Source organism: Pelobates fuscus, chromosome 5, assembly GCF_036172605.1.
Source record: "Pelobates fuscus isolate aPelFus1 chromosome 5, aPelFus1.pri, whole genome shotgun sequence".
Lineage (NCBI taxonomy): Eukaryota > Metazoa > Chordata > Amphibia > Anura > Pelobatidae > Pelobates > Pelobates fuscus.
Window position 1 is genome coordinate 346,442,019 of NC_086321.1, and position 23,453 is coordinate 346,465,471.

Consider the following 23,453-nt stretch of genomic DNA (forward strand, 5'->3'; position numbering starts at 1 on the left):
GAAATTCTATGGAAGTCATAGTTTTGCCCAGGCGAACGCAGGATTTCATGCCCAAAACAGTTCCACAGAATCGCAGCTAAGTGCCGCTGGGGGACCGGCCGGGAACCGCGAGGTTTTCATGTCGAAAATAGTTCCAGGACGTTCGCGGCTAGGTCCCCCTGAAGCCTATTCGCGGTTTTAGCCCATGCGAACAAGATGGCTGCCACCACGCGTTCGAATGTCGAATGGCGGCCACTTTGACTGTTCGGGAGTTCGAAGAACCAACGTTTAAAGTCCCAATAGGCACAATTAGGGTCTCTCTGCCGCAATAAATTAAAGGGGCCATAGTCACAGGGTAAAAGGCTGGCAAGTAGTCTTCTCCAAAGCCCAGTGGCTTTCGTCACATATCGCAAATATCCCCGTGACTGCGAGCCGCACGCCGTCACTGCACAGCTCATCCTCATTAGTATAGTGGTGAGTATCCCCGCCTGTCACGCGGGAGACCGGGGTTCGATTCCCCGACGGGGAGTGCTATTTTTATTTCCTTTGGCCGCCTCCTCTAATATGCACAAGACGCGGGAGCATTCGCTTGTGTGGATCAGCATGAACGCCAGCTCCCCCCTGCCGTGGCCGGTTAGCTCAGTTGGTTAGAGTGTGGTGCTAATAACGCCAAGGCCGTGGGTTCGATCCCCACACGGGCCAGTTGCTTTTCTCTCCAGCGATTGTTTAAGCTGTCTCAGAATGCAATTTTAGCGGAGGCAATGAAAACAGTAATTAACATTGCTTTTCTCTCCAGTGATCGTTTAAGCGTCCAGCCGGCAAAAATCTGTCTCAGACCGCAATTTTAGCGGAGGCAATAAAAACAGTAATTAACAGTAAGATACTCCCACATACAGTAAACAATCCCTCCCCTCTGCCCGTGATATAATTCAGGGAGTTAATGCATTAACTTAATTTCCACGGGCAGAAGAAACACCCCTTTTTATAAAGTCCCATAAGTACCCAGAAACATAACACATCCCCGTAAATCTTACATCCCCTGACAGCCCTGATCTGGGTGGACAACATATCCAAAAATCACCCAGATCGGACCAGGGGTTCAGAAATTCTATGGAAGTCATAGTTTTGCCCAGGCGAACGCAGGATTTCATGCCCAAAACAGTTCCACAGAATCGCAGCTAAGTGCCGCTGGGGGACCGGCCGGGAACCGCGAGGTTTTCATGTCGAAAATAGTTCCAGGACGTTCGCGGCTAGGTCCCCCTGAAGCCTATTCGCGGTTTTAGCCGATGCGAACAAGATGGCTGCCACCACGCGTTCGAATGTCGAATGGCGGCCACTTTGACTGTTCGGGAGTTCGAAGAACCAACGTTTAAAGTCCCAATAGGCACAATTAGGGTCTCTCTGCCGCAATAAATTAAAGGGGCCATAGTCACAGGGTAAAAGGCTGGCAAGTAGTCTTCTCCAAAGCCCAGTGGCTTTCGTCACATATCGCAAATATCCCCGTGACTGCGAGCCGCACGCCGTCACTGCACAGCTCATCCTCGTTAGTATAGTGGTGAGTATCCCCGCCTGTCACGCGGGAGACCGGGGTTCGATTCCCCGACGGGGAGTGCTATTTTTATTTCCTTTGGCCGCCTCCTCTAATATGCACAAGACGCGGGAGCATTCGCTTGTGTGGATCAGCATGAACGCCAGCTCCCCCCTGCCGTGGCCGGTTAGCTCAGTTGGTTAGAGCGTGGTGCTAATAACGCCAAGGCCGTGGGTTCGATCCCCACACGGGCCAGTTGCTTTTCTCTCCAGCGATTGTTTAAGCTGTCTCAGAATGCAATTTTAGCGGAGGCAATGAAAACAGTAATTAACATTGCTTTTCTCTCCAGTGATCGTTTAAGCGTCCAGCCGGCAAAAATCTGTCTCAGACCGCAATTTTAGCGGAGGCAATGAAAACAGTAATTAACAGTAAGATACTCCCACATACAGTAAACAATCCCTCCCCTCTGCCCGTGATATAATTCAGGGAGTTAATGCATTAACTTAATTTCCACGGGCAGAAGAAACACCCCTTTTTATAAAGTCCCATAAGTACCCAGAAACATAACACATCCCCGTAAATCTTACATCCCCTGACAGCCCTGATCTGGGTGGACAACATATCCAAAAATCACCCAGATCGGACCAGGGGTTCATAAATTCTATGGAAGTCATAGTTTTGCCCAGGCGAACGCAGGATTTCATGCCCAAAACAGTTCCACAGAATCGCAGCTAAGTGCCGCTGGGGGACCGGCCGGGAACCGCGAGGTTTTCATGTCGAAAATAGTTCCAGGACGTTCGCGGCTAGGTCCCCCTGAAGCCTATTCGCGGTTTTAGCCCATGCGAACAAGATGGCTGCCACCACGCGTTCGAATGTCGAATGGCGGCCACTTTGACTGTTCGGGAGTTCGAAGAACCAACGTTTAAAGTCCCAATAGGCACAATTAGGGTCTCTCTGCCGCAATAAATTAAAGGGGCCATAGTCACAGGGTAAAAGGCTGGCAAGTAGTCTTCTCCAAAGCCCAGTGGCTTTCGTCACATATCGCAAATATCCCCGTGACTGCGAGCCGCACGCCGTCACTGCACAGCTCATCCTCGTTAGTATAGTGGTGAGTATCCCCGCCTGTCACGCGGGAGACCGGGGTTCGATTCCCCGACGGGGAGTGCTATTTTTATTTCCTTTGGCCGCCTCCTCTAATATGCACAAGACGCGGGAGCATTCGCTTGTGTGGATCAGCATGAACGCCAGCTACCCCCTGCCGTGGCCGGTTAGCTCAGTTGGTTAGAGCGTGGTGCTAATATCGCCAAGGCCGTGGGTTCGATCCCCACACGGGCCAGTTGCTTTTCTCTCCAGCGATTGTTTAAGCTGTCTCAGAATGCAATTTTAGCGGAGGCAATGAAAACAGTAATTAACATTGCTTTTCTCTCCAGTGATCGTTTAAGCGTCCAGCCGGCAAAAATCTGTCTCAGACCGCAATTTTAGCGGAGGCAATGAAAACAGTAATTAACAGTAAGATACTCCCACATACAGTAAACAATCCCTCCCCTCTGCCCGTGATATAATTCAGGGAGTTAATGCATTAACTTAATTTCCACGGGCAGAAGAAACACCCCTTTTTATAAAGTCCCATAAGTACCCAGAAACATAACACATCCCCGTAAATCTTACATCCCCTGACAGCCCTGATCTGGGTGGACAACATATCCAAAAATCACCCAGATCGGACCAGGGGTTCAGAAATTCTATGGAAGTCATAGTTTTGCCCAGGCGAACGCAGGATTTCATGCCCAAAACAGTTCCACAGAATCGCAGCTAAGTGCCGCTGGGGGACCGGCCGGGAACCGCGAGGTTTTCATGTCGAAAATAGTTCCAGGACGTTCGCGGCTAGGTCCCCCTGAAACCTATTCGCGGTTTTAGCCCATGCGAACAAGATGGCTGCCACCACGCGTTCGAATGTCGAATGGCGGCCACTTTGACTGTTCGGGAGTTCGAAGAACCAACGTTTAAAGTCCCAATAGGCACAATTAGGGTCTCTCTGCCGCAATAAATTAAAGGGGCCATAGTCACAGGGTAAAAGGCTGGCAAGTAGTCTTCTCCAAAGCCCAGTGGCTTTCGTCACATATCGCAAATATCCTCGTGACTGCGAGCCGCACGCCGTCACTGCACAGCTCATCCTCGTTAGTATAGTGGTGAGTATCCCCGCCTGTCACGCGGGAGACCGGGGTTCGATTCCCCGACGGGGAGTGCTATTTTTATTTCCTTTGGCCGCCTCCTCTAATATGCACAAGACGCGGGAGCATTCGCTTGTGTGGATCAGCATGAACGCCAGCTCCCCCCTGCCGTGGCCGGTTAGCTCAGTTGGTTAGAGCGTGGTGCTAATAACGCCAAGGCCGTGGGTTCGATCCCCACACGGGCCAGTTGCTTTTCTCTCCAGCGATTGTTTAAGCTGTCTCAGAATGCAATTTTAGCGGAGGCAATGAAAACAGTAATTAACATTGCTTTTCTCTCCAGTGATCGTTTAAGCGTCCAGCCGGCAAAAATCTGTCTCAGACCGCAATTTTAGCGGAGGCAATGAAAACAGTAATTAACAGTAAGATACTCCCACATACAGTAAACAATCCCTCCCCTCTGCCCGTGATATAATTCAGGGAGTTAATGCATTAACTTAATTTCCACGGGCAGAAGAAACACCCCTTTTTATAAAGTCCCATAAGTACCCAGAAACATAACACATCCCCGTAAATCTTACATCCCCTGACAGCCCTGATCTGGGTGGACAACATATCCAAAAATCACCCAGATCGGACCAGGGGTTCAGAAATTCTATGGAAGTCATAGTTTTGCCCAGGCGAACGCAGGATTTCATGCCCAAAACAGTTCCACAGAATCGCAGCTAAGTGCCGCTGGGGGACCGGCCGGGAACCGCGAGGTTTTCATGTCGAAAATAGTTCCAGGACGTTCGCGGCTAGGTCCCCCTGAAGCCTATTCGCGGTTTTAGCCGATGCGAACAAGATGGCTGCCACCACGCGTTCGAATGTCGAATGGCGGCCACTTTGACTGTTCGGGAGTTCGAAGAACCAACGTTTAAAGTCCCAATAGGCACAATTAGGGTCTCTCTGCCGCAATAAATTAAAGGGGCCATAGTCACAGGGTAAAAGGCTGGCAAGTAGTCTTCTCCAAAGCCCAGTGGCTTTCGTCACATATCGCAAATATCCCCGTGACTGCGAGCCGCACGCCGTCACTGCACAGCTCATCCTCGTTAGTATAGTGGTGAGTATCCCCGCCTGTCACGCGGGAGACCGGGGTTCGATTCCCCGACGGGGAGTGCTATTTTTATTTCCTTTGGCCGCCTCCTCTAATATGCACAAGACGCGGGAGCATTCGCTTGTGTGGATCAGCATGAACGCCAGCTCCCCCCTGCCGTGGCCGGTTAGCTCAGTTGGTTAGAGCGTGGTGCTAATAACGCCAAGGCCGTGGGTTCGATCCCCACACGGGCCAGTTGCTTTTCTCTCCAGCGATTGTTTAAGCTGTCTCAGAATGCAATTTTAGCGGAGGCAATGAAAACAGTAATTAACATTGCTTTTCTCTCCAGTGATCGTTTAAGCGTCCAGCCGGCAAAAATCTGTCTCAGACCGCAATTTTAGCGGAGGCAATGAAAACAGTAATTAACAGTAAGATACTCCCACATACAGTAAACAATCCCTCCCCTCTGCCCGTGATATAATTCAGGGAGTTAATGCATTAACTTAATTTCCACGGGCAGAAGAAACACCCCTTTTTATAAAGTCCCATAAGTACCCAGAAACATAACACATCCCCGTAAATCTTACATCCCCTGACAGCCCTGATCTGGGTGGACAACATATCCAAAAATCACCCAGATCGGACCAGGGGTTCATAAATTCTATGGAAGTCATAGTTTTGCCCAGGCGAACGCAGGATTTCATGCCCAAAACAGTTCCACAGAATCGCAGCTAAGTGCCGCTGGGGGACCGGCCGGGAACCGCGAGGTTTTCATGTCGAAAATAGTTCCAGGACGTTCGCGGCTAGGTCCCCCTGAAGCCTATTCGCGGTTTTAGCCCATGCGAACAAGATGGCTGCCACCACGCGTTCGAATGTCGAATGGCGGCCACTTTGACTGTTCGGGAGTTCGAAGAACCAACGTTTAAAGTCCCAATAGGCACAATTAGGGTCTCTCTGCCGCAATAAATTAAAGGGGCCATAGTCACAGGGTAAAAGGCTGGCAAGTAGTCTTCTCCAAAGCCCAGTGGCTTTCGTCACATATCGCAAATATCCCCGTGACTGCGAGCCGCACGCCGTCACTGCACAGCTCATCCTCGTTAGTATAGTGGTGAGTATCCCCGCCTGTCACGCGGGAGACCGGGGTTCGATTCCCCGACGGGGAGTGCTATTTTTATTTCCTTTGGCCGCCTCCTCTAATATGCACAAGACGCGGGAGCATTCGCTTGTGTGGATCAGCATGAACGCCAGCTACCCCCTGCCGTGGCCGGTTAGCTCAGTTGGTTAGAGCGTGGTGCTAATATCGCCAAGGCCGTGGGTTCGATCCCCACACGGGCCAGTTGCTTTTCTCTCCAGCGATTGTTTAAGCTGTCTCAGAATGCAATTTTAGCGGAGGCAATGAAAACAGTAATTAACATTGCTTTTCTCTCCAGTGATCGTTTAAGCGTCCAGCCGGCAAAAATCTGTCTCAGACCGCAATTTTAGCGGAGGCAATGAAAACAGTAATTAACAGTAAGATACTCCCACATACAGTAAACAATCCCTCCCCTCTGCCCGTGATATAATTCAGGGAGTTAATGCATTAACTTAATTTCCACGGGCAGAAGAAACACCCCTTTTTATAAAGTCCCATAAGTACCCAGAAACATAACACATCCCCGTAAATCTTACATCCCCTGACAGCCCTGATCTGGGTGGACAACATATCCAAAAATCACCCAGATCGGACCAGGGGTTCAGAAATTCTATGGAAGTCATAGTTTTGCCCAGGCGAACGCAGGATTTCATGCCCAAAACAGTTCCACAGAATCGCAGCTAAGTGCCGCTGGGGGACCGGCCGGGAACCGCGAGGTTTTCATGTCGAAAATAGTTCCAGGACGTTCGCGGCTAGGTCCCCCTGAAACCTATTCGCGGTTTTAGCCCATGCGAACAAGATGGCTGCCACCACGCGTTCGAATGTCGAATGGCGGCCACTTTGACTGTTCGGGAGTTCGAAGAACCAACGTTTAAAGTCCCAATAGGCACAATTAGGGTCTCTCTGCCGCAATAAATTAAAGGGGCCATAGTCACAGGGTAAAAGGCTGGCAAGTAGTCTTCTCCAAAGCCCAGTGGCTTTCGTCACATATCGCAAATATCCTCGTGACTGCGAGCCGCACGCCGTCACTGCACAGCTCATCCTCGTTAGTATAGTGGTGAGTATCCCCGCCTGTCACGCGGGAGACCGGGGTTCGATTCCCCGACGGGGAGTGCTATTTTTATTTCCTTTGGCCGCCTCCTCTAATATGCACAAGACGCGGGAGCATTCGCTTGTGTGGATCAGCATGAACGCCAGCTCCCCCCTGCCGTGGCCGGTTAGCTCAGTTGGTTAGAGCGTGGTGCTAATAACGCCAAGGCCGTGGGTTCGATCCCCACACGGGCCAGTTGCTTTTCTCTCCAGCGATTGTTTAAGCTGTCTCAGAATGCAATTTTAGCGGAGGCAATGAAAACAGTAATTAACATTGCTTTTCTCTCCAGTGATCGTTTAAGCGTCCAGCCGGCAAAAATCTGTCTCAGACCGCAATTTTAGCGGAGGCAATGAAAACAGTAATTAACAGTAAGATACTCCCACATACAGTAAACAATCCCTCCCCTCTGCCCGTGATATAATTCAGGGAGTTAATGCATTAACTTAATTTCCACGGGCAGAAGAAACACCCCTTTTTATAAAGTCCCATAAGTACCCAGAAACATAACACATCCCCGTAAATCTTACATCCCCTGACAGCCCTGATCTGGGTGGACAACATATCCAAAAATCACCCAGATCGGACCAGGGGTTCAGAAATTCTATGGAAGTCATAGTTTTGCCCAGGCGAACGCAGGATTTCATGCCCAAAACAGTTCCACAGAATCGCAGCTAAGTGCCGCTGGGGGACCGGCCGGGAACCGCGAGGTTTTCATGTCGAAAATAGTTCCAGGACGTTCGCGGCTAGGTCCCCCTGAAGCCTATTCGCGGTTTTAGCCCATGCGAACAAGATGGCTGCCACCACGCGTTCGAATGTCGAATGGCGGCCACTTTGACTGTTCGGGAGTTCGAAGAACCAACGTTTAAAGTCCCAATAGGCACAATTAGGGTCTCTCTGCCGCAATAAATTAAAGGGGCCATAGTCACAGGGTAAAAGGCTGGCAAGTAGTCTTCTCCAAAGCCCAGTGGCTTTCGTCACATATCGCAAATATCCCCGTGACTGCGAGCCGCACGCCGTCACTGCACAGCTCATCCTCGTTAGTATAGTGGTGAGTATCCCCGCCTGTCACGCGGGAGACCGGGGTTCGATTCCCCGACGGGGAGTGCTATTTTTATTTCCTTTGGCCGCCTCCTCTAATATGCACAAGACGCGGGAGCATTCGCTTGTGTGGATCAGCATGAACGCCAGCTCCCCCCTGCCGTGGCCGGTTAGCTCAGTTGGTTAGAGCGTGGTGCTAATAACGCCAAGGCCGTGGGTTCGATCCCCACACGGGCCAGTTGCTTTTCTCTCCAGCGATTGTTTAAGCTGTCTCAGAATGCAATTTTAGCGGAGGCAATGAAAACAGTAATTAACATTGCTTTTCTCTCCAGTGATCGTTTAAGCGTCCAGCCGGCAAAAATCTGTCTCAGACCGCAATTTTAGCGGAGGCAATGAAAACAGTAATTAACAGTAAGATACTCCCACATACAGTAAACAATCCCTCCCCTCTGCCCGTGATATAATTCAGGGAGTTAATGCATTAACTTAATTTCCACGGGCAGAAGAAACACCCCTTTTTATAAAGTCCCATAAGTACCCAGAAACATAACACATCCCCGTAAATCTTACATCCCCTGACAGCCCTGATCTGGGTGGACAACATATCCAAAAATCACCCAGATCGGACCAGGGGTTCAGAAATTCTATGGAAGTCATAGTTTTGCCCAGGCGAACGCAGGATTTCATGCCCAAAACAGTTCCACAGAATCGCAGCTAAGTGCCGCTGGGGGACCGGCCGGGAACCGCGAGGTTTTCATGTCGAAAATAGTTCCAGGACGTTCGCGGCTAGGTCCCCCTGAAGCCTATTCGCGGTTTTAGCCGATGCGAACAAGATGGCTGCCACCACGCGTTCGAATGTCGAATGGCGGCCACTTTGACTGTTCGGGAGTTCGAAGAACCAACGTTTAAAGTCCCAATAGGCACAATTAGGGTCTCTCTGCCGCAATAAATTAAAGGGGCCATAGTCACAGGGTAAAAGGCTGGCAAGTAGTCTTCTCCAAAGCCCAGTGGCTTTCGTCACATATCGCAAATATCCCCGTGACTGCGAGCCGCACGCCGTCACTGCACAGCTCATCCTCGTTAGTATAGTGGTGAGTATCCCCGCCTGTCACGCGGGAGACCGGGGTTCGATTCCCCGACGGGGAGTGCTATTTTTATTTCCTTTGGCCGCCTCCTCTAATATGCACAAGACGCGGGAGCATTCGCTTGTGTGGATCAGCATGAACGCCAGCTCCCCCCTGCCGTGGCCGGTTAGCTCAGTTGGTTAGAGCGTGGTGCTAATAACGCCAAGGCCGTGGGTTCGATCCCCACACGGGCCAGTTGCTTTTCTCTCCAGCGATTGTTTAAGCTGTCTCAGAATGCAATTTTAGCGGAGGCAATGAAAACAGTAATTAACATTGCTTTTCTCTCCAGTGATCGTTTAAGCGTCCAGCCGGCAAAAATCTGTCTCAGACCGCAATTTTAGCGGAGGCAATGAAAACAGTAATTAACAGTAAGATACTCCCACATACAGTAAACAATCCCTCCCCTCTGCCCGTGATATAATTCAGGGAGTTAATGCATTAACTTAATTTCCACGGGCAGAAGAAACACCCCTTTTTATAAAGTCCCATAAGTACCCAGAAACATAACACATCCCCGTAAATCTTACATCCCCTGACAGCCCTGATCTGGGTGGACAACATATCCAAAAATCACCCAGATCGGACCAGGGGTTCAGAAATTCTATGGAAGTCATAGTTTTGCCCAGGCGAATGCAGGATTTCATGCCCAAAACAGTTCCACAGAATCGCAGCTAAGTGCCGCTGGGGGACCGGCCGGGAACCGCGAGGTTTTCATGTCGAAAATAGTTCCAGGACGTTCGCGGCTAGGTCCCCCTGAAGCCTATTCGCGGTTTTAGCCCATGCGAACAAGATGGCTGCCACCACGCGTTCGAATGTCGAATGGCGGCCACTTTGACTGTTCGGGAGTTCGAAGAACCAACGTTTAAAGTCCCAATAGGCACAATTAGGGTCTCTCTGCCGCAATAAATTAAAGGGGCCATAGTCACAGGGTAAAAGGCTGGCAAGTAGTCTTCTCCAAAGCCCAGTGGCTTTCGTCACATATCGCAAATATCCTCGTGACTGCGAGCCGCACGCCGTCACTGCACAGCTCATCCTCGTTAGTATAGTGGTGAGTATCCCCGCCTGTCACGCGGGAGACCGGGGTTCGATTCCCCGACGGGGAGTGCTATTTTTATTTCCTTTGGCCGCCTCCTCTAATATGCACAAGACGCGGGAGCATTCGCTTGTGTGGATCAGCATGAACGCCAGCTACCCCCTGCCGTGGCCGGTTAGCTCAGTTGGTTAGAGCGTGGTGCTAATAACGCCAAGGCCGTGGGTTCGATCCCCACACGGGCCAGTTGCTTTTCTCTCCAGCGATTGTTTAAGCTGTCTCAGAATGCAATTTTAGCGGAGGCAATGAAAACAGTAATTAACATTGCTTTTCTCTCCAGTGATCGTTTAAGCGTCCAGCCGGCAAAAATCTGTCTCAGACCGCAATTTTAGCGGAGGCAATGAAAACAGTAATTAACAGTAAGATACTCCCACATACAGTAAACAATCCCTCCCCTCTGCCCGTGATATAATTCAGGGAGTTAATGCATTAACTTAATTTCCACGGGCAGAAGAAACACCCCTTTTTATAAAGTCCCATAAGTACCCAGAAACATAACACATCCCCGTAAATCTTACATCCCCTGACAGCCCTGATCTGGGTGGACAACATATCCAAAAATCACCCAGATCGGACCAGGGGTTCAGAAATTCTATGGAAGTCATAGTTTTGCCCAGGCGAACGCAGGATTTCATGCCCAAAACAGTTCCACAGAATCGCAGCTAAGTGCCGCTGGGGGACCGGCCGGGAACCGCGAGGTTTTCATGTCGAAAATAGTTCCAGGACGTTCGCGGCTAGGTCCCCCTGAAACCTATTCGCGGTTTTAGCCCATGCGAACAAGATGGCTGCCACCACGCGTTCGAATGTCGAATGGCGGCCACTTTGACTGTTCGGGAGTTCGAAGAACCAACGTTTAAAGTCCCAATAGGCACAATTAGGGTCTCTCTGCCGCAATAAATTAAAGGGGCCATAGTCACAGGGTAAAAGGCTGGCAAGTAGTCTTCTCCAAAGCCCAGTGGCTTTCGTCACATATCGCAAATATCCTCGTGACTGCGAGCCGCACGCCGTCACTGCACAGCTCATCCTCGTTAGTATAGTGGTGAGTATCCCCGCCTGTCACGCGGGAGACCGGGGTTCGATTCCCCGACGGGGAGTGCTATTTTTATTTCCTTTGGCCGCCTCCTCTAATATGCACAAGACGCGGGAGCATTCGCTTGTGTGGATCAGCATGAACGCCAGCTCCCCCCTGCCGTGGCCGGTTAGCTCAGTTGGTTAGAGCGTGGTGCTAATAACGCCAAGGCCGTGGGTTCGATCCCCACACGGGCCAGTTGCTTTTCTCTCCAGCGATTGTTTAAGCTGTCTCAGAATGCAATTTTAGCGGAGGCAATGAAAACAGTAATTAACATTGCTTTTCTCTCCAGTGATCGTTTAAGCGTCCAGCCGGCAAAAATCTGTCTCAGACCGCAATTTTAGCGGAGGCAATGAAAACAGTAATTAACAGTAAGATACTCCCACATACAGTAAACAATCCCTCCCCTCTGCCCGTGATATAATTCAGGGAGTTAATGCATTAACTTAATTTCCACGGGCAGAAGAAACACCCCTTTTTATAAAGTCCCATAAGTACCCAGAAACATAACACATCCCCGTAAATCTTACATCCCCTGACAGCCCTGATCTGGGTGGACAACATATCCAAAAATCACCCAGATCGGACCAGGGGTTCAGAAATTCTATGGAAGTCATAGTTTTGCCCAGGCGAACGCAGGATTTCATGCCCAAAACAGTTCCACAGAATCGCAGCTAAGTGCCGCTGGGGGACCGGCCGGGAACCGCGAGGTTTTCATGTCGAAAATAGTTCCAGGACGTTCGCGGCTAGGTCCCCCTGAAGCCTATTCGCGGTTTTAGCCCATGCGAACAAGATGGCTGCCACCACGCGTTCGAATGTCGAATGGCGGCCACTTTGACTGTTCGGGAGTTCGAAGAACCAACGTTTAAAGTCCCAATAGGCACAATTAGGGTCTCTCTGCCGCAATAAATTAAAGGGGCCATAGTCACAGGGTAAAAGGCTGGCAAGTAGTCTTCTCCAAAGCCCAGTGGCTTTCGTCACATATCGCAAATATCCCCGTGACTGCGAGCCGCACGCCGTCACTGCACAGCTCATCCTCATTAGTATAGTGGTGAGTATCCCCGCCTGTCACGCGGGAGACCGGGGTTCGATTCCCCGACGGGGAGTGCTATTTTTATTTCCTTTGGCCGCCTCCTCTAATATGCACAAGACGCGGGAGCATTCGCTTGTGTGGATCAGCATGAACGCCAGCTCCCCCCTGCCGTGGCCGGTTAGCTCAGTTGGTTAGAGTGTGGTGCTAATAACGCCAAGGCCGTGGGTTCGATCCCCACACGGGCCAGTTGCTTTTCTCTCCAGCGATTGTTTAAGCTGTCTCAGAATGCAATTTTAGCGGAGGCAATGAAAACAGTAATTAACATTGCTTTTCTCTCCAGTGATCGTTTAAGCGTCCAGCCGGCAAAAATCTGTCTCAGACCGCAATTTTAGCGGAGGCAATAAAAACAGTAATTAACAGTAAGATACTCCCACATACAGTAAACAATCCCTCCCCTCTGCCCGTGATATAATTCAGGGAGTTAATGCATTAACTTAATTTCCACGGGCAGAAGAAACACCCCTTTTTATAAAGTCCCATAAGTACCCAGAAACATAACACATCCCCGTAAATCTTACATCCCCTGACAGCCCTGATCTGGGTGGACAACATATCCAAAAATCACCCAGATCGGACCAGGGGTTCAGAAATTCTATGGAAGTCATAGTTTTGCCCAGGCGAACGCAGGATTTCATGCCCAAAACAGTTCCACAGAATCGCAGCTAAGTGCCGCTGGGGGACCGGCCGGGAACCGCGAGGTTTTCATGTCGAAAATAGTTCCAGGACGTTCGCGGCTAGGTCCCCCTGAAGCCTATTCGCGGTTTTAGCCGATGCGAACAAGATGGCTGCCACCACGCGTTCGAATGTCGAATGGCGGCCACTTTGACTGTTCGGGAGTTCGAAGAACCAACGTTTAAAGTCCCAATAGGCACAATTAGGGTCTCTCTGCCGCAATAAATTAAAGGGGCCATAGTCACAGGGTAAAAGGCTGGCAAGTAGTCTTCTCCAAAGCCCAGTGGCTTTCGTCACATATCGCAAATATCCCCGTGACTGCGAGCCGCACGCCGTCACTGCACAGCTCATCCTCGTTAGTATAGTGGTGAGTATCCCCGCCTGTCACGCGGGAGACCGGGGTTCGATTCCCCGACGGGGAGTGCTATTTTTATTTCCTTTGGCCGCCTCCTCTAATATGCACAAGACGCGGGAGCATTCGCTTGTGTGGATCAGCATGAACGCCAGCTCCCCCCTGCCGTGGCCGGTTAGCTCAGTTGGTTAGAGCGTGGTGCTAATAACGCCAAGGCCGTGGGTTCGATCCCCACACGGGCCAGTTGCTTTTCTCTCCAGCGATTGTTTAAGCTGTCTCAGAATGCAATTTTAGCGGAGGCAATGAAAACAGTAATTAACATTGCTTTTCTCTCCAGTGATCGTTTAAGCGTCCAGCCGGCAAAAATCTGTCTCAGACCGCAATTTTAGCGGAGGCAATGAAAACAGTAATTAACAGTAAGATACTCCCACATACAGTAAACAATCCCTCCCCTCTGCCCGTGATATAATTCAGGGAGTTAATGCATTAACTTAATTTCCACGGGCAGAAGAAACACCCCTTTTTATAAAGTCCCATAAGTACCCAGAAACATAACACATCCCCGTAAATCTTACATCCCCTGACAGCCCTGATCTGGGTGGACAACATATCCAAAAATCACCCAGATCGGACCAGGGGTTCATAAATTCTATGGAAGTCATAGTTTTGCCCAGGCGAACGCAGGATTTCATGCCCAAAACAGTTCCACAGAATCGCAGCTAAGTGCCGCTGGGGGACCGGCCGGGAACCGCGAGGTTTTCATGTCGAAAATAGTTCCAGGACGTTCGCGGCTAGGTCCCCCTGAAGCCTATTCGCGGTTTTAGCCCATGCGAACAAGATGGCTGCCACCACGCGTTCGAATGTCGAATGGCGGCCACTTTGACTGTTCGGGAGTTCGAAGAACCAACGTTTAAAGTCCCAATAGGCACAATTAGGGTCTCTCTGCCGCAATAAATTAAAGGGGCCATAGTCACAGGGTAAAAGGCTGGCAAGTAGTCTTCTCCAAAGCCCAGTGGCTTTCGTCACATATCGCAAATATCCTCGTGACTGCGAGCCGCACGCCGTCACTGCACAGCTCATCCTCGTTAGTATAGTGGTGAGTATCCCCGCCTGTCACGCGGGAGACCGGGGTTCGATTCCCCGACGGGGAGTGCTATTTTTATTTCCTTTGGCCGCCTCCTCTAATATGCACAAGACGCGGGAGCATTCGCTTGTGTGGATCAGCATGAACGCCAGCTACCCCCTGCCGTGGCCGGTTAGCTCAGTTGGTTAGAGCGTGGTGCTAATAACGCCAAGGCCGTGGGTTCGATCCCCACACGGGCCAGTTGCTTTTCTCTCCAGCGATTGTTTAAGCTGTCTCAGAATGCAATTTTAGCGGAGGCAATGAAAACAGTAATTAACATTGCTTTTCTCTCCAGTGATCGTTTAAGCGTCCAGCCGGCAAAAATCTGTCTCAGACCGCAATTTTAGCGGAGGCAATGAAAACAGTAATTAACAGTAAGATACTCCCACATACAGTAAACAATCCCTCCCCTCTGCCCGTGATATAATTCAGGGAGTTAATGCATTAACTTAATTTCCACGGGCAGAAGAAACACCCCTTTTTATAAAGTCCCATAAGTACCCAGAAACATAACACATCCCCGTAAATCTTACATCCCCTGACAGCCCTGATCTGGGTGGACAACATATCCAAAAATCACCCAGATCGGACCAGGGGTTCAGAAATTCTATGGAAGTCATAGTTTTGCCCAGGCGAACGCAGGATTTCATGCCCAAAACAGTTCCACAGAATCGCAGCTAAGTGCCGCTGGGGGACCGGCCGGGAACCGCGAGGTTTTCATGTCGAAAATAGTTCCAGGACGTTCGCGGCTAGGTCCCCCTGAAACCTATTCGCGGTTTTAGCCCATGCGAACAAGATGGCTGCCACCACGCGTTCGAATGTCGAATGGCGGCACCCTTTGACTGTTCGGGAGTTCGAAGAACCAACGTTTAAAGTCCCAATAGGCACAATTAGGGTCTCTCTGCCGCAATAAATTAAAGGGGCCATAGTCACAGGGTAAAAGGCTGGCAAGTAGTCTTCTCCAAAGCCCAGTGGCTTTCGTCACATATCGCAAATATCCCCGTGACTGCGAGCCGCACGCCGTCACTGCACAGCTCATCCTCGTTAGTATAGTGGTGAGTATCCCCGCCTGTCACGCGGGAGACCGGGGTTCGATTCCCCGACGGGGAGTGCTATTTTTATTTCCTTTGGCCGCCTCCTCTAATATGCACAAGACGCGGGAGCATTCGCTTGTGTGGATCAGCATGAACGCCAGCTCCCCCCTGCCGTGGCCGGTTAGCTCAGTTGGTTAGAGCGTGGTGCTAATAACGCCAAGGCCGTGGGTTCGATCCCCACACGGGCCAGTTGCTTTTCTCTCCAGCGATTGTTTAAGCTGTCTCAGAATGCAATTTTAGCGGAGGCAATGAAAACAGTAATTAACATTGCTTTTCTCTCCAGTGATCGTTTAAGCGTCCAGCCGGCAAAAATCTGTCTCAGACCGCAATTTTAGCGGAGGCAATGAAAACAGTAATTAACAGTAAGATACTCCCACATACAGTAAACAATCCCTCCCCTCTGCCCGTGATATAATTCAGGGAGTTAATGCATTAACTTAATTTCCACGGGCAGAAGAAACACCCCTTTTTATAAAGTCCCATAAGTACCCAGAAACATAACACATCCCCGTAAATCTTACATCCCCTGACAGCCCTGATCTGGGTGGACAACATATCCAAAAATCACCCAGATCGGACCAGGGGTTCAGAAATTCTATGGAAGTCATAGTTTTTCCCAGGCGAACGCAGGATTTCATGCCCAAAACAGTTCCACAGAATCGCAGCTAAGTGCCGCTGGGGGACCGGCCGGGAACCGCGAGGTTTTCATGTCGAAAATAGTTCCAGGACGTTCGCGGCTAGGTCCCCCTGAAGCCTATTCGCGGTTTTAGCCCATGCGAACAAGATGGCTGCCACCACGCGTTCGAATGTCGAATGGCGGCCACTTTGACTGTTCGGGAGTTCGAAGAACCAACGTTTAAAGTCCCAATAGGCACAATTAGGGTCTCTCTGCCGCAATAAATTAAAGGGGCCATAGTCACAGGGTAAAAGGCTGGCAAGTAGTCTTCTCCAAAGCCCAGTGGCTTTCGTCACATATCGCAAATATCCCCGTGACTGCGAGCCGCACGCCGTCACTGCACAGCTCATCCTCGTTAGTATAGTGGTGAGTATCCCCGCCTGTCACGCGGGAGACCGGGGTTCGATTCCCCGACGGGGAGTGCTATTTTTATTTCCTTTGGCCGCCTCCTCTAATATGCACAAGACGCGGGAGCATTCGCTTGTGTGGATCAGCATGAACGCCAGCTCCCCCCTGCCGTGGCCGGTTAGCTCAGTTGGTTAGAGCGTGGTGCTAATAACGCCAAGGCCGTGGGTTCGATCCCCACACGGGCCAGTTGCTTTTCTCTCCAGCGATTGTTTAAGCTGTCTCAGAATGCAATTTTAGCGGAGGCAATGAAAACAGTAATTAACATTGCTTTTCTCTCCAGTGATCGTTTAAGCGTCCAGCCGGCAAAAATCTGTCTCAGACCGCAATTTTAGCGGAGGCAATGAAAACAGTAATTAACAGTAAGATACTCCCACATACAGTAAACAATCCCTCCCCTCTGCCCGTGATATAATTCAGGGAGTTAATGCATTAACTTAATTTCCACGGGCAGAAGAAACACCCCTTTTTATAAAGTCCCATAAGTACCCAGAAACATAACACATCCCCGTAAATCTTACATCCCCTGACAGCCCTGATCTGGGTGGACAACATATCCAAAAATCACCCAGATCGGACCAGGGGTTCAGAAATTCTATGGAAGTCATAGTTTTGCCCAGGCGAACGCAGGATTTCATGCCCAAAACAGTTCCACAGAATCGCAGCTAAGTGCCGCTGGGGGACCGGCCGGGAACCGCGAGGTTTTCATGTCGAAAATAGTTCCAGGACGTTCGCGGCTAGGTCCCCCTGAAGCCTATTCGCGGTTTTAGCCCATGCGAACAAGATGGCTGCCACCACGCGTTCGAATGTCGAATGGCGGCCACTTTGACTGTTCGGGAGTTCGAAGAACCAACGTTTAAAGTCCCAATAGGCACAATTAGGGTCTCTCTGCCGCAATAAATTAAAGGGGCCATAGTCACAGGGTAAAAGGCTGGCAAGTAGTCTTCTCCAAAGCCCAGTGGCTTTCGTCACATATCGCAAATATCCCCGTGACTGCGAGCCGCACGCCGTCACTGCACAGCTCATCCTCGTTAGTATAGTGGTGAGTATCCCCGCCTGTCACGCGGGAGACCGGGGTTCGATTCCCCGACGGGGAGTGCTATTTTTATTTCCTTTGGCCGCCTCCTCTAATATGCACAAGACGCGGGAGCATTCGCTTGTGTGGATCAGCATGAACGCCAGCTCCCCCCTGCCGTGGCCGGTTAGCTCAGTTGGTTAGAGCGTGGTGCTAATAACGCCAAGGCCGTGGGTTCGATCCCCACACGGGCCAGTTGCTTTTCTCTCCAGCGATTGTTTAAGCTGTCTCAGAATGCAATTTTAGCGGAGGCAATGAAAACAGTAATTAACATTGCTTTTCTCTCCAGTGATCGTTTAAGCGTCCAGCCGGCAAAAATCTGTCTCAGACCGCAATTTTAGCGGAGGCAATGAAAACAGTAATTAACAGTAAGATACTCCCACATACAGTAAACAATCCCTCCCCTCTGCCCGTGATATAATTCAGGGAGTTAATGCATTAACTTAATTTCCACGGGCAGAAGAAACACCCCTTTTTATAAAGTCCCATAAGTACCCAGAAACATAACACATCCCCGTAAATCTTACATCCCCTGACAGCCCTGATCTGGGTGGACAACATATCCAAAAATCACCCAGATCGGACCAGGGGTTCAGAAATTCTATGGAAGTCATAGTTTTGCCCAGGCGAACGCAGGATTTCATGCCCAAAACAGTTCCACAGAATCGCAGCTAAGTGCCGCTGGGGGACCGGCCGGGAACCGCGAGGTTTTCATGTCGAAAATAGTTCCAGGACGTTCGCGGCTAGGTCCCCCTGAAGCCTATTCGCGGTTTTAGCCCATGCGAACAAGATGGCTGCCACCACGCGTTCGAATGTCGAATGGCGGCCACTTTGACTGTTCGGGAGTTCGAAGAACCAACGTTTAAAGTCCCAATAGGCACAATTAGGGTCTCTCTGCCGCAATAAATTAAAGGGGCCATAGTCACAGGGTAAAAGGCTGGCAAGTAGTCTTCTCCAAAGCCCAGTGGCTTTCGTCACATATCGCAAATATCCCCGTGACTGCGAGCCGCACGCCGTCACTGCACAGCTCATCCTCGTTAGTATAGTGGTGAGTATCCCCGCCTGTCACGCGGGAGACCGGGGTTCGATTCCCCGACGGGGAGTGCTATTTTTATTTCCTTTGGCCGCCTCCTCTAATATGCACAAGACGCGGGAGCATTCGCTTGTGTGGATCAGCATGAACGCCAGCTCCCCCCTGCCGTGGCCGGTTAGCTCAGTTGGTTAGAGCGTGGTGCTAATAACGCCAAGGCCGTGGGTTCGATCCCCACACGGGCCAGTTGCTTTTCTCTCCAGCGATTGTTTAAGCTGTCTCAGAATGCAATTTTAGCGGAGGCAATGAAAACAGTAATTAACATTGCTTTTCTCTCCAGTGATCGTTTAAGCGTCCAGCCGGCAAAAATCTGTCTCAGACCGCAATTTTAGCGGAGGCAATGAAAACAGTAATTAACAGTAAGATACTCCCACATACAGTAAACAATCCCTCCCCTCTGCCCGTGATATAATTCAGGGAGTTAATGCATTAACTTAATTTCCACGGGCAGAAGAAACACCCCTTTTTATAAAGTCCCATAAGTACCCAGAAACATAACACATCCCCGTAAATCTTACATCCCCTGACAGCCCTGATCTGGGTGGACAACATATCCAAAAATCACCCAGATCGGACCAGGGGTTCAGAAATTCTATGGAAGTCATAGTTTTGCCCAGGCGAACGCAGGATTTCATGCCCAAAACAGTTCCACAGAATCGCAGCTAAGTGCCGCTGGGGGACCGGCCGGGAACCGCGAGGTTTTCATGTCGAAAATAGTTCCAGGACGTTCGCGGCTAGGTCCCCCTGAAGCCTATTCGCGGTTTTAGCCGATGCGAACAAGATGGCTGCCACCACGCGTTCGAATGTCGAATGGCGGCCACTTTGACTGTTCGGGAGTTCGAAGAACCAACGTTTAAAGTCCCAATAGGCACAATTAGGGTCTCTCTGCCGCAATAAATTAAAGGGGCCATAGTCACAGGGTAAAAGGCTGGCAAGTAGTCTTCTCCAAAGCCCAGTGGCTTTCGTCACATATCGCAAATATCCCCGTGACTGCGAGCCGCACGCCGTCACTGCACAGCTCATCCTCGTTAGTATAGTGGTGAGTATCCCCGCCTGTCACGCGGGAGACCGGGGTTCGATTCCCCGACGGGGAGTGCTATTTTTATTTCCTTTGGCCGCCTCCTCTAATATGCACAAGACGCGGGAGCATTCGCTTGTGTGGATCAGCATGAACGCCAGCTCCCCCCTGCCGTGGCCGGTTAGCTCAGTTGGTTAGAGCGTGGTGCTAATAACGCCAAGGCCGTGGGTTCGATCCCCACACGGGCCAGTTGCTTTTCTCTCCAGCGATTGTTTAAGCTGTCTCAGAATGCAATTTTAGCGGAGGCAATGAAAACAGTAATTAACATTGCTTTTCTCTCCAGTGATCGTTTAAGCGTCCAGCCGGCAAAAATCTGTCTCAGACCGCAATTTTAGCGGAGGCAATGAAAACAGTAATTAACAGTAAGATACTCCCACATACAGTAAACAATCCCTCCCCTCTGCCCGTGATATAATTCAGGGAGTTAATGCATTAACTTAATTTCCACGGGCAGAAGAAACACCCCTTTTTATAAAGTCCCATAAGTACCCAGAAACATAACACATCCCCGTAAATCTTACATCCCCTGACAGCCCTGATCTGGGTGGACAACATATCCAAAAATCACCCAGATCGGACCAGGGGTTCAGAAATTCTATGGAAGTCATAGTTTTGCCCAGGCGAATGCAGGATTTCATGCCCAAAACAGTTCCACAGAATCGCAGCTAAGTGCCGCTGGGGGACCGGCCGGGAACCGCGAGGTTTTCATGTCGAAAATAGTTCCAGGACGTTCGCGGCTAGGTCCCCCTGAAGCCTATTCGCGGTTTTAGCCCATGCGAACAAGATGGCTGCCACCACGCGTTCGAATGTCGAATGGCGGCCACTTTGACTGTTCGGGAGTTCGAAGAACCAACGTTTAAAGTCCCAATAGGCACAATTAGGGTCTCTCTGCCGCAATAAATTAAAGGGGCCATAGTCACAGGGTAAAAGGCTGGCAAGTAGTCTTCTCCAAAGCCCAGTGGCTTTCGTCACATATCGCAAATATCCTCGTGACTGCGAGCCGCACGCCGTCACTGCACAGCTCATCCTCGTTAGTATAGTGGTGAGTATCCCCGCCTGTCACGCGGGAGACCGGGGTTCGATTCCCCGACGGGGAGTGCTATTTTTATTTCCTTTGGCCGCCTCCTCTAATATGCACAAGACGCGGGAGCATTCGCTTGTGTGGATCAGCATGAACGCCAGCTACCCCCTGCCGTGGCCGGTTAGCTCAGTTGGTTAGAGCGTGGTGCTAATAACGCCAAGGCCGTGGGTTCGATCCCCACACGGGCCAGTTGCTTTTCTCTCCAGCGATTGTTTAAGCTGTCTCAGAATGCAATTTTAGCGGAGGCAATGAAAACAGTAATTAACATTGCTTTTCTCTCCAGTGATCGTTTAAGCGTCCAGCCGGCAAAAATCTGTCTCAGACCGCAATTTTAGCGGAGGCAATGAAAACAGTAATTAACAGTAAGATACTCCCACATACAGTAAACAATCCCTCCCCTCTGCCCGTGATATAATTCAGGGAGTTAATGCATTAACTTAATTTCCACGGGCAGAAGAAACACCCCTTTTTATAAAGTCCCATAAGTACCCAGAAACATAACACATCCCCGTAAATCTTACATCCCCTGACAGCCCTGATCTGGGTGGACAACATATCCAAAAATCACCCAGATCGGACCAGGGGTTCAGAAATTCTATGGAAGTCATAGTTTTGCCCAGGCGAACGCAGGATTTCATGCCCAAAACAGTTCCACAGAATCGCAGCTAAGTGCCGCTGGGGGACCGGCCGGGAACCGCGAGGTTTTCATGTCGAAAATAGTTCCAGGACGTTCGCGGCTAGGTCCCCCTGAAACCTATTCGCGGTTTTAGCCCATGCGAACAAGATGGCTGCCACCACGCGTTCGAATGTCGAATGGCGGCCACTTTGACTGTTCGGGAGTTCGAAGAACCAACGTTTAAAGTCCCAATAGGCACAATTAGGGTCTCTCTGCCGCAATAAATTAAAGGGGCCATAGTCACAGGGTAAAAGGCTGGCAAGTAGTCTTCTCCAAAGCCCAGTGGCTTTCGTCACATATCGCAAATATCCCCGTGACTGCGAGCCGCACGCCGTCACTGCACAGCTCATCCTCGTTAGTATAGTGGTGAGTATCCCCGCCTGTCACGCGGGAGACCGGGGTTCGATTCCCCGACGGGGAGTGCTATTTTTATTTCCTTTGGCCGCCTCCTCTAATATGCACAAGACGCGGGAGCATTCGCTTGTGTGGATCAGCATGAACGCCAGCTCCCCCCTGCCGTGGCCGGTTAGCTCAGTTGGTTAGAGCGTGGTGCTAATAACGCCAAGGCCGTGGGTTCGATCCCCACACGGGCCAGTTGCTTTTCTCTCCAGCGATTGTTTAAGCTGTCTCAGAATGCAATTTTAGCGGAGGCAATGAAAACAGTAATTAACATTGCTTTTCTCTCCAGTGATCGTTTAAGCGTCCAGCCGGCAAAAATCTGTCTCAGACCGCAATTTTAGCGGAGGCAATGAAAACAGTAATTAACAGTAAGATACTCCCACATACAGTAAACAATCCCTCCCCTCTGCCCGTGATATAATTCAGGGAGTTAATGCATTAACTTAATTTCCACGGGCAGAAGAAACACCCCTTTTTATAAAGTCCCATAAGTACCCAGAAACATAACACATCCCCGTAAATCTTACATCCCCTGACAGCCCTGATCTGGGTGGACAACATATCCAAAAATCACCCAGATCGGACCAGGGGTTCAGAAATTCTATGGAAGTCATAGTTTTTCCCAGGCGAACGCAGGATTTCATGCCCAAAACAGTTCCACAGAATCGCAGCTAAGTGCCGCTGGGGGACCGGCCGGGAACCGCGAGGTTTTCATGTCGAAAATAGTTCCAGGACGTTCGCGGCTAGGTCCCCCTGAAGCCTATTCGCGGTTTTAGCCCATGCGAACAAGATGGCTGCCACCACGCGTTCGAATGTCGAATGGCGGCCACTTTGACTGTTCGGGAGTTCGAAGAACCAACGTTTAAAGTCCCAATAGGCACAATTAGGGTCTCTCTGCCGCAATAAATTAAAGGGGCCATAGTCACAGGGTAAAAGGCTGGCAAGTAGTCTTCTCCAAAGCCCAGTGGCTTTCGTCACATATCGCAAATATCCCCGTGACTGCGAGCCGCACGCCGTCACTGCACAGCTCATCCTCGTTAGTATAGTGGTGAGTATCCCCGCCTGTCACGCGGGAGACCGGGGTTCGATTCCCCGACGGGGAGTGCTATTTTTATTTCCTTTGGCCGCCTCCTCTAATATGCACAAGACGCGGGAGCATTCGCTTGTGTGGATCAGCATGAACGCCAGCTCCCCCCTGCCGTGGCCGGTTAGCTCAGTTGGTTAGAGCGTGGTGCTAATAACGCCAAGGCCGTGGGTTCGATCCCCACACGGGCCAGTTGCTTTTCTCTCCAGCGATTGTTTAAGCTGTCTCAGAATGCAATTTTAGCGGAGGCAATGAAAACAGT

At 50.5% G+C, this 23,453-nt stretch overlaps 44 non-coding genes across 44 annotated transcripts; all 44 read left to right on the forward strand.

The window, feature by feature from the left end:
• Positions 1-436: 436 nt before the first annotated feature.
• Positions 437-508, forward strand: TRNAD-GUC (transfer RNA aspartic acid (anticodon GUC)). Its single transcript has one exon. It is a non-coding gene; the product is annotated as a tRNA-Asp (tRNA).
• A 99-nt stretch (positions 509-607) lies between these two features.
• On the forward strand, positions 608-681 carry TRNAI-AAU (transfer RNA isoleucine (anticodon AAU)). Its single transcript has one exon. It is a non-coding gene; the product is annotated as a tRNA-Ile (tRNA).
• An 836-nt stretch (positions 682-1,517) lies between these two features.
• TRNAD-GUC (transfer RNA aspartic acid (anticodon GUC)) lies at positions 1,518-1,589 on the forward strand. The gene has a single exon. It is a non-coding gene; the product is annotated as a tRNA-Asp (tRNA).
• A 99-nt stretch (positions 1,590-1,688) lies between these two features.
• Positions 1,689-1,762, forward strand: TRNAI-AAU (transfer RNA isoleucine (anticodon AAU)). Its single transcript has one exon. It is a non-coding gene; the product is annotated as a tRNA-Ile (tRNA).
• Positions 1,763-2,598: 836 nt separating this feature from the next.
• TRNAD-GUC (transfer RNA aspartic acid (anticodon GUC)) lies at positions 2,599-2,670 on the forward strand. Its single transcript has one exon. It is a non-coding gene; the product is annotated as a tRNA-Asp (tRNA).
• A 99-nt stretch (positions 2,671-2,769) lies between these two features.
• Positions 2,770-2,843, forward strand: TRNAI-AAU (transfer RNA isoleucine (anticodon AAU)). Its single transcript has one exon. It is a non-coding gene; the product is annotated as a tRNA-Ile (tRNA).
• An 836-nt stretch (positions 2,844-3,679) lies between these two features.
• TRNAD-GUC (transfer RNA aspartic acid (anticodon GUC)) lies at positions 3,680-3,751 on the forward strand. The gene has a single exon. It is a non-coding gene; the product is annotated as a tRNA-Asp (tRNA).
• A 99-nt stretch (positions 3,752-3,850) lies between these two features.
• TRNAI-AAU (transfer RNA isoleucine (anticodon AAU)) lies at positions 3,851-3,924 on the forward strand. The gene has a single exon. It is a non-coding gene; the product is annotated as a tRNA-Ile (tRNA).
• An 836-nt stretch (positions 3,925-4,760) lies between these two features.
• Positions 4,761-4,832, forward strand: TRNAD-GUC (transfer RNA aspartic acid (anticodon GUC)). Its single transcript has one exon. It is a non-coding gene; the product is annotated as a tRNA-Asp (tRNA).
• Positions 4,833-4,931: 99 nt separating this feature from the next.
• On the forward strand, positions 4,932-5,005 carry TRNAI-AAU (transfer RNA isoleucine (anticodon AAU)). The gene has a single exon. It is a non-coding gene; the product is annotated as a tRNA-Ile (tRNA).
• Positions 5,006-5,841: 836 nt separating this feature from the next.
• TRNAD-GUC (transfer RNA aspartic acid (anticodon GUC)) lies at positions 5,842-5,913 on the forward strand. Its single transcript has one exon. It is a non-coding gene; the product is annotated as a tRNA-Asp (tRNA).
• A 99-nt stretch (positions 5,914-6,012) lies between these two features.
• On the forward strand, positions 6,013-6,086 carry TRNAI-AAU (transfer RNA isoleucine (anticodon AAU)). Its single transcript has one exon. It is a non-coding gene; the product is annotated as a tRNA-Ile (tRNA).
• An 836-nt stretch (positions 6,087-6,922) lies between these two features.
• Positions 6,923-6,994, forward strand: TRNAD-GUC (transfer RNA aspartic acid (anticodon GUC)). The gene has a single exon. It is a non-coding gene; the product is annotated as a tRNA-Asp (tRNA).
• Positions 6,995-7,093: 99 nt separating this feature from the next.
• Positions 7,094-7,167, forward strand: TRNAI-AAU (transfer RNA isoleucine (anticodon AAU)). Its single transcript has one exon. It is a non-coding gene; the product is annotated as a tRNA-Ile (tRNA).
• An 836-nt stretch (positions 7,168-8,003) lies between these two features.
• Positions 8,004-8,075, forward strand: TRNAD-GUC (transfer RNA aspartic acid (anticodon GUC)). The gene has a single exon. It is a non-coding gene; the product is annotated as a tRNA-Asp (tRNA).
• Positions 8,076-8,174: 99 nt separating this feature from the next.
• On the forward strand, positions 8,175-8,248 carry TRNAI-AAU (transfer RNA isoleucine (anticodon AAU)). Its single transcript has one exon. It is a non-coding gene; the product is annotated as a tRNA-Ile (tRNA).
• An 836-nt stretch (positions 8,249-9,084) lies between these two features.
• On the forward strand, positions 9,085-9,156 carry TRNAD-GUC (transfer RNA aspartic acid (anticodon GUC)). Its single transcript has one exon. It is a non-coding gene; the product is annotated as a tRNA-Asp (tRNA).
• Positions 9,157-9,255: 99 nt separating this feature from the next.
• TRNAI-AAU (transfer RNA isoleucine (anticodon AAU)) lies at positions 9,256-9,329 on the forward strand. The gene has a single exon. It is a non-coding gene; the product is annotated as a tRNA-Ile (tRNA).
• Positions 9,330-10,165: 836 nt separating this feature from the next.
• On the forward strand, positions 10,166-10,237 carry TRNAD-GUC (transfer RNA aspartic acid (anticodon GUC)). Its single transcript has one exon. It is a non-coding gene; the product is annotated as a tRNA-Asp (tRNA).
• Positions 10,238-10,336: 99 nt separating this feature from the next.
• TRNAI-AAU (transfer RNA isoleucine (anticodon AAU)) lies at positions 10,337-10,410 on the forward strand. Its single transcript has one exon. It is a non-coding gene; the product is annotated as a tRNA-Ile (tRNA).
• Positions 10,411-11,246: 836 nt separating this feature from the next.
• Positions 11,247-11,318, forward strand: TRNAD-GUC (transfer RNA aspartic acid (anticodon GUC)). Its single transcript has one exon. It is a non-coding gene; the product is annotated as a tRNA-Asp (tRNA).
• Positions 11,319-11,417: 99 nt separating this feature from the next.
• Positions 11,418-11,491, forward strand: TRNAI-AAU (transfer RNA isoleucine (anticodon AAU)). The gene has a single exon. It is a non-coding gene; the product is annotated as a tRNA-Ile (tRNA).
• Positions 11,492-12,327: 836 nt separating this feature from the next.
• Positions 12,328-12,399, forward strand: TRNAD-GUC (transfer RNA aspartic acid (anticodon GUC)). The gene has a single exon. It is a non-coding gene; the product is annotated as a tRNA-Asp (tRNA).
• A 99-nt stretch (positions 12,400-12,498) lies between these two features.
• TRNAI-AAU (transfer RNA isoleucine (anticodon AAU)) lies at positions 12,499-12,572 on the forward strand. Its single transcript has one exon. It is a non-coding gene; the product is annotated as a tRNA-Ile (tRNA).
• An 836-nt stretch (positions 12,573-13,408) lies between these two features.
• TRNAD-GUC (transfer RNA aspartic acid (anticodon GUC)) lies at positions 13,409-13,480 on the forward strand. The gene has a single exon. It is a non-coding gene; the product is annotated as a tRNA-Asp (tRNA).
• Positions 13,481-13,579: 99 nt separating this feature from the next.
• TRNAI-AAU (transfer RNA isoleucine (anticodon AAU)) lies at positions 13,580-13,653 on the forward strand. Its single transcript has one exon. It is a non-coding gene; the product is annotated as a tRNA-Ile (tRNA).
• An 836-nt stretch (positions 13,654-14,489) lies between these two features.
• TRNAD-GUC (transfer RNA aspartic acid (anticodon GUC)) lies at positions 14,490-14,561 on the forward strand. The gene has a single exon. It is a non-coding gene; the product is annotated as a tRNA-Asp (tRNA).
• Positions 14,562-14,660: 99 nt separating this feature from the next.
• Positions 14,661-14,734, forward strand: TRNAI-AAU (transfer RNA isoleucine (anticodon AAU)). The gene has a single exon. It is a non-coding gene; the product is annotated as a tRNA-Ile (tRNA).
• An 837-nt stretch (positions 14,735-15,571) lies between these two features.
• TRNAD-GUC (transfer RNA aspartic acid (anticodon GUC)) lies at positions 15,572-15,643 on the forward strand. The gene has a single exon. It is a non-coding gene; the product is annotated as a tRNA-Asp (tRNA).
• A 99-nt stretch (positions 15,644-15,742) lies between these two features.
• On the forward strand, positions 15,743-15,816 carry TRNAI-AAU (transfer RNA isoleucine (anticodon AAU)). Its single transcript has one exon. It is a non-coding gene; the product is annotated as a tRNA-Ile (tRNA).
• Positions 15,817-16,652: 836 nt separating this feature from the next.
• TRNAD-GUC (transfer RNA aspartic acid (anticodon GUC)) lies at positions 16,653-16,724 on the forward strand. The gene has a single exon. It is a non-coding gene; the product is annotated as a tRNA-Asp (tRNA).
• Positions 16,725-16,823: 99 nt separating this feature from the next.
• On the forward strand, positions 16,824-16,897 carry TRNAI-AAU (transfer RNA isoleucine (anticodon AAU)). The gene has a single exon. It is a non-coding gene; the product is annotated as a tRNA-Ile (tRNA).
• An 836-nt stretch (positions 16,898-17,733) lies between these two features.
• TRNAD-GUC (transfer RNA aspartic acid (anticodon GUC)) lies at positions 17,734-17,805 on the forward strand. Its single transcript has one exon. It is a non-coding gene; the product is annotated as a tRNA-Asp (tRNA).
• A 99-nt stretch (positions 17,806-17,904) lies between these two features.
• Positions 17,905-17,978, forward strand: TRNAI-AAU (transfer RNA isoleucine (anticodon AAU)). The gene has a single exon. It is a non-coding gene; the product is annotated as a tRNA-Ile (tRNA).
• Positions 17,979-18,814: 836 nt separating this feature from the next.
• On the forward strand, positions 18,815-18,886 carry TRNAD-GUC (transfer RNA aspartic acid (anticodon GUC)). The gene has a single exon. It is a non-coding gene; the product is annotated as a tRNA-Asp (tRNA).
• A 99-nt stretch (positions 18,887-18,985) lies between these two features.
• On the forward strand, positions 18,986-19,059 carry TRNAI-AAU (transfer RNA isoleucine (anticodon AAU)). The gene has a single exon. It is a non-coding gene; the product is annotated as a tRNA-Ile (tRNA).
• Positions 19,060-19,895: 836 nt separating this feature from the next.
• TRNAD-GUC (transfer RNA aspartic acid (anticodon GUC)) lies at positions 19,896-19,967 on the forward strand. The gene has a single exon. It is a non-coding gene; the product is annotated as a tRNA-Asp (tRNA).
• Positions 19,968-20,066: 99 nt separating this feature from the next.
• On the forward strand, positions 20,067-20,140 carry TRNAI-AAU (transfer RNA isoleucine (anticodon AAU)). The gene has a single exon. It is a non-coding gene; the product is annotated as a tRNA-Ile (tRNA).
• Positions 20,141-20,976: 836 nt separating this feature from the next.
• Positions 20,977-21,048, forward strand: TRNAD-GUC (transfer RNA aspartic acid (anticodon GUC)). Its single transcript has one exon. It is a non-coding gene; the product is annotated as a tRNA-Asp (tRNA).
• Positions 21,049-21,147: 99 nt separating this feature from the next.
• On the forward strand, positions 21,148-21,221 carry TRNAI-AAU (transfer RNA isoleucine (anticodon AAU)). The gene has a single exon. It is a non-coding gene; the product is annotated as a tRNA-Ile (tRNA).
• An 836-nt stretch (positions 21,222-22,057) lies between these two features.
• Positions 22,058-22,129, forward strand: TRNAD-GUC (transfer RNA aspartic acid (anticodon GUC)). The gene has a single exon. It is a non-coding gene; the product is annotated as a tRNA-Asp (tRNA).
• Positions 22,130-22,228: 99 nt separating this feature from the next.
• Positions 22,229-22,302, forward strand: TRNAI-AAU (transfer RNA isoleucine (anticodon AAU)). The gene has a single exon. It is a non-coding gene; the product is annotated as a tRNA-Ile (tRNA).
• An 836-nt stretch (positions 22,303-23,138) lies between these two features.
• On the forward strand, positions 23,139-23,210 carry TRNAD-GUC (transfer RNA aspartic acid (anticodon GUC)). The gene has a single exon. It is a non-coding gene; the product is annotated as a tRNA-Asp (tRNA).
• A 99-nt stretch (positions 23,211-23,309) lies between these two features.
• On the forward strand, positions 23,310-23,383 carry TRNAI-AAU (transfer RNA isoleucine (anticodon AAU)). The gene has a single exon. It is a non-coding gene; the product is annotated as a tRNA-Ile (tRNA).
• Positions 23,384-23,453: the final 70 nt, after the last annotated feature.